Consider the following 6,407-nt stretch of genomic DNA (forward strand, 5'->3'; position numbering starts at 1 on the left):
TACTATAAATTTTCTTGATATATAGTATTAACAAATAATAAATTCAAAACATAAAATCAATATTTACAGTGGACGATTCACATAATTCGAATTTTCAGATCAAGTTGAAGCAGTCCGATTGGGCATCAGTAGTTTATGAAATTTAATATGTTCGCTTGAGTCACTTGATATCAATACAACATATCAATTCACGTACAACAGTAGCCATATCAATTCATATACATGATTTGATGAATTTAAAAACTCATCATTACTCATCATATCAATTCACATACATATATATCAATTCATATACATGGCGGCGGCGGAAGTAAATATATAAAGAAAAACTTTCAATTTAAAGCATTAACCTATCACAGTTGGCTGAAATTTCAAAATATAATTCGAAATTTCATGATAAAATATATAAGACATCAATATATAAAATAAGATCATATAGAATTAATCATTCGTAGAACAATCACATTTTACCAATATGAGAATAATACATCATACGAAAATTTCATTATAAAAGTATTAACAGATCATATTCGTGCATTCGGATCATATTAATATTGCGAATTAATACTACGAATTAATATAATATACAGTTAATGCTTCAATTCAGTATTTACGGCTTGTAAAGAATGAAAAATCATGAATTTCTTAAACCATGCTCTGATACCACATGTAAACTTAATTAGGCACGGATCTAGAACTTCATGATTTTCACATTCATATGAATAGGAATACTAACCTTGATAAGCCATAGCAATTGATGATGAAGAAATTGGTTTCTCTCCCCTGACCGTTTCCTTAGCACAGAACCGTACGTGAGGCGATAGAGAATATAATTCTGTGTTTTCTTTTATCGGTGGTGAGAGGACCAGTTTCTGATGTGGATATATATATACACGTTCTATCAACGTGGTGGCTATCAGAAACCCTAATTGACCAAACTTATCCAACAAGTAATATTTATTTAAACCCTATAATTAAGATATTAATATAATATCTTATTCTCATTATTTATATATGGCACGTTGCCACATATAATTCTTACAAGTTTACCTCCTCCTAAACACAAACCAGTAAGGACTAATCCCAATTCAATCCTCTTCATAAATCTTGACATTTAATAAGATTTATATGTGGAATTCTTTAGGTCTTGCATCAACATAAATGACAAGATAATCAGTCACTACCAAGGGCGATGATGGCAGCCACTGATCTCGCGTGTTTGCAGGTAAAAATGAATATAAATTCACTGCATTTAATATGGAATGAGGAATTAGCAGCTCAAATCTTGTTGTTTCAAGAAGGATTCACTTTGGTAAATTTGTGGCTGAGGTATATATTATATTATGTTGTTTCCTTTCATCATTTCACTACATATGAAATTTTCTTGGCAGGATAAGGAAGGTTTGATGAAGCTGTTGACGTTTGAGATGCGATCAAGAAACGAGTGGAGAAGAAAGCGATGGTGTTCGGGCAGGCTCCAAGAAAATGGCAGCAACCTGCAATGGTTTCTCAAATTTGTTCAAGTCGACTACCTTCTTCGTCGTCTCGATTGATCAACAATTTTCCCCATTCCTCTGCTTCTGTCTTCATCAACTTCAACTACTCCATCGACCACCATTCTTTCGTTCTTAATTATTTGAGTGTACCTTTAGTGGGAAGAGTTAATAAAATCTAGTATATTTGCCCCACAAAGTTTGCTGCATGTCATTGTTAAATGTTTATCTTCTTTGAGAAGTGAATCAGATTCTATATTTCCTATGTTCGACTTTTGAGCTTTAGATGAATTAATTATCCATAATAGTATCCCCTTCGATTAGTTGATCTCAATTCATTGCGACACTAGTCCCTTCATCTTTCAATAAGCGTCTTATTTTGAAAAATTTACCTTCAATTTACTACTTCATCCGTTCCATTACAAACGTCTCAATATTTTTTTGACACGAAAATTAAGAAATGTGTAATTAATAGATAAAGTGAATTTGTGAAAATTATTTAAATATTAAGTATAGAGAGAATATATGGTCAAAAAAAAAAAAAGACATTTGTAATGCGACATCCCATTATGAAAAGTGAGACATTTGTAATGAGACGAGGGGAGTATTACATTTCATAATTCTACAATAAAACAAATGTCACACCCCAATTCTTGAAACAATAACTATAACCTGGGTACGACTCATCATTTAATGAACAAGGGGAAAACCTTGTGAAATTCGAATAAAAGGGATAACAATCGGGCTTAGCCCATTTGGATGAAGAAGACAGGTATTCAAGTGATACAAATCAATCAACAAACATAATAACTTCAGGATCACAAGTTTAGTGTCATGCTTCAGATAACCAACATTTATAGAATGAAATACTTGTGAATTTATAGTCTTGACTCAACAAAATATGTCGTTTAGAGTCGTAGCATAAAGGTCTTAAGTTAAGGAAACAAAAGACAGATACTGGCTAGTTTTACAGCGGAAGTCAAAACACAGAGTTGAACCCTAGCCTCAGCTCGTCCCGTCAGCACCAGCCATTAACCTGAAAAACATTTGAAGATATTTGGGCTAAGTACTAATGTACTTAGTGGACTGCAACTTTTGAAACATTTCATAATCTGAAGAACAGTTTATCCAATCATACTGACATGACTTAGAAGGTTTTGAAGTGAAATAACTTCTAAGCATGTTAAAACATTTCATTATATAAATATATATATATATATATATATATATATATATGCTTAATTTGCGCGCAATTGTCACACTCATTTCTGTTACTCGCTATGATCCCGGACCTTTTAGCAATCGACGGATCCATTTCTCCCATTTACTTGAACTGAGGGCATAACCCAGACAAGTTTCTTTTGACCTCGGGACGCTACCCAGGCAGGCCCTTACTTTACATGCTTCGGAACACATCCAGCAAGCACCCTTATAACGCCTCTTAGTTAGTGCCCGATGGAAATCAACCCACCAGGTCAGCTAACGGTGTACACAATTCTCAAATAACGTGTTAGGCCATAAGAGAACCTCAATTGGTTCGTTGTGGCGAGCCTTAAACAGAGCAGAGTGCACATAAACATTTTATTGGATAAACAATTTATATTTCACGAACATTTAAGCTCATTAGCTCAATCATACATTTGAAAAATAAGCCCACATGTTTAGGCAAAGCCTGTCGTTTAACTTATCTCTGAATCGGAATAGCAGTGCTAATCCTCCTGATGTTCAAGGCCTACAAGAAATCTATTCTCAATAGGTCTCCTTAAATCTAAACTCAAGTCACAGTAAAGTGCTTAACATTCTATGATTCACTTAGCCGGGTTTTCAAAATTTAATGAATAAATAATTGAAAACATTTTCTCTTGAGTTAAGAACACCAATAATATTCTTACTCGACTTTCTTTTGTAATTGGAAATATAAATAACCAATTAAATCATGATGCAATGCATGACTCATTTCAAACTTAAGCATACAAGTGTTTACTTAATATGCACAAGTTCTCTACTCCGTTCTGTTCGGCTACATTAACTCTGGTCTCTACCAGCTCTGGCTATCCCAGCTCTACTCTACAGCTCGGGTATCCCAGCTCTGCTCTGTGATATAGTTTTGCTCTGCAATCTAGCTCTGCTAGTCAGCTCTGGCATTCAGCTCTGCTAGTTTAGCTCTGCTCTTCAGCTCTGCTAGTCAGCTCTGGCATTCAGCTCTGCTAATTTAGCTCTGCTAGTCAGCTCTGCTCTTCAGCTCTGCCGGTCAGCTCTGCCTTTCAGCTCTGCTTGTCAGCTCTGCCGGTCAGCTCTGCCTTTCAGCTCTGCTCTGCCCCTTCCAGCCCTGCTCTGCCTTCCAGCTCTCTGCCCTCCAGCTCTGCTCTGCCCTCCATCTCTGCTCTGCCCTCTCGCTCTGCTCTGCACTCCAGCTCTGCTCCGCACTCCAGCTCTGCCGGTTAGCTCTGCACTTCAGCTCTGCCGGTTAGCTCTCGCGTCCGAGCTCTGCAATCCAGCTCTGCACTCTCGCTACTCTGCTATTCTCTGCACTCATCTCCTTGCTCCTCATCTCCCTAATTCAGTACAGCTCACGACTCTTTCTTTCTCAGCCTACCGGTACAGTTCGTGCCGATCACCTTCTTGGCAACGGTGAAGCGCCGTCACCTCCCTCTGTTTTCGGCAACCGCAGCAAGCCACGGCCACTACCCTCTACTCTCGATTTATCCGCCCACACAGCCAACTCCACAAAACAATACGCTCAAAGCTCGATTTACAGCAACATAAATCAAGACTTTACCTTTATCCTTATTCTTATAACACCAACACCCAATGTATGCAAGCATAAAACATAACAGAGTATGAACATGTATTTTTTTGAAATCATTTGTTCGATCATGAGTAAGAATGAAAGGGCAAAGGAGTTCATAGATGAAACCTTGGCTTGAATGCTGGGTTGCTGTGTGAATCGAGAATGAGCTATGGTTGCTGTTCTTGAATTCGCTGGGTGTTGTTCTTGAGGTTCAGTCCGAGAGAGATGAAGTGAGTGAAATGAGAGAAATATCTTGGCTATTGTTTGAGTGCTTGCGGATGAGTTAAAGGTGAGGAGAGAGGAAAATAGTGAGGCGGCCGAGAGGTGAGCAAAATATCTAGGATCAAAGATGGGTTGGGCTTTGTCAAAATGGGTTGGGCTTTCATTTATTTACTCAAATGTAAATAAAACATAAGGCCCAACATGAAATAAATTCACATACTTTCATTTAAATCAATATGCAATGCACAAGAATTTAAATGACTTAAATATTTACAAATGCTTTTGTAAATTATTTTTGTTGGAATTAAAAAAAAATTCTCAATCCGGCGTGAATCATCTTAAATCTAAGTTCAAAATTTATTCTAAACTTAGCTCGAGGAAACGGGGTATTACAACAGAAGTTCTAGTTTTCCTCTTATAAACGTTTTTGCATTTTGAATGCAATAATTAGCATTTAAGATCCTATATTATGAATTTTAAGAATTTAAGATTGTCCCAGTGTATGTGCTCTCTCCGTCCACAAAAATTTGTCACAATTCCCTTTTCGACCGGTCTACAAAATTTTTGTCACTTCCATTAATTATAATAGCAAGATCCACACAACTCCACTCAAATTTAAAGTAAGACTATTACTCTACTTATATTTTATTAATACTCGTAACGTTCACAATGTAGCAATTTTTTTATGGATGAAGAAAGTATTTTCTTATATAAATTCATTTTGTTGCGAATGAACATGTAATTTTAAAAGATTATATGACAGTGAATTCAAACTCAAGGCATTTGACTATCATTAAATCAACACACGCATATAAATCCTAAATTGTTAGTATTGCCACATATTATATCATTCATAAATACTCTGTCCCACTTGTCTTGACACATTTGCTTTGGACACAGAGATTAAGAATTAGGTGTTAAGAATGTAAAGTAGGTAGAGATTATTTATTTAATGTGTGTAGAGAAGGTATAAACCACGTACTATTATGGAAAGTGTCATTATAAATAAGACAAACTAAAAAAAAGTGCGTCAAAATAAGTGGCACAGAGGGAATAAAAGATACCACATTAAAAAAACAATAAAAGATATGAAATTGCATAATTAGGAGTAACAAGAATAAAAGAGACATTTATTGTTCACGGTGTTCTTTAGTTGTTAAACTTGCATGCATGTACGTTTCTAAAAAGCTTCATAATTGTTCACTAAATACGAACTTTTGGGAAGGAAGATTCGGTTTGAGCTCTTAATGCAGTATTAATAAGGTTGGAAATTGGAATCAATGATTAATCATTAGTCTAAAACTGTATGAAGATTCCTTAATTAGTGGAAAGCTACATTAACTAAGTGTCGTGGAAACACGTGTACGTGAGAATTTAGTAAAGCGTGAAAGTGATGGTAGAATGAGCATGAAAGGAAGAATCAGACATCTATTATTATTCATGTCATCCATTATTACAATTTGATCCGATTGAGACACAACAGTCAGATCCGACGCGATCCCAACATTCTCTTAATGCAACCAAAAATCATGTCGAAAATCTAACAAGAAATTAAACGGGTTAGATACCTTTTTTCCCCACACGCTCTCTGCAGCCTTAATTTGATTCCCCTCTTTCGAAGCCAAGCTCACACACACAGACTAAGTGTGTGTGTGAAGAAATGTTTCCACATGGAAAGAGAAATGAGTGTTTCTTGCAGCCTCAGCAAAACCTAGCTGCACTCTAGTTTCTCAATTCCACTTTCTTCAATCTTAAGGATGTAACGTCTCTTACATGTGGATATATATATATATATATATATATATATATATATATATATATACACTTCTGTTCTTGATTTGTGTTTCTCAAGATTTTGTAATCTAAGGCGATTATTGTTACACGTAAAATTTTGGGTTGTC

The 6,407-nt window shown here is 35.6% G+C and overlaps 1 long non-coding RNA gene across 1 annotated transcript; it reads left to right on the forward strand.

The window, feature by feature from the left end:
* Positions 1 to 1,049: 1,049 nt before the first annotated feature.
* LOC131025026 (uncharacterized) lies at positions 1,050 to 1,698 on the forward strand. Its single transcript, XR_009102066.1, has 2 exons — positions 1,050 to 1,225; positions 1,392 to 1,698. It is a non-coding gene; the product is annotated as an uncharacterized LOC131025026 (long non-coding RNA).
* The last annotated feature ends 4,709 nt before the right edge of the window (positions 1,699 to 6,407 follow it).

The sequence above is a fragment of the Salvia miltiorrhiza genome, chromosome 5 (assembly GCF_028751815.1).
Source record: "Salvia miltiorrhiza cultivar Shanhuang (shh) chromosome 5, IMPLAD_Smil_shh, whole genome shotgun sequence".
Taxonomy (NCBI): domain Eukaryota; kingdom Viridiplantae; phylum Streptophyta; class Magnoliopsida; order Lamiales; family Lamiaceae; genus Salvia; species Salvia miltiorrhiza.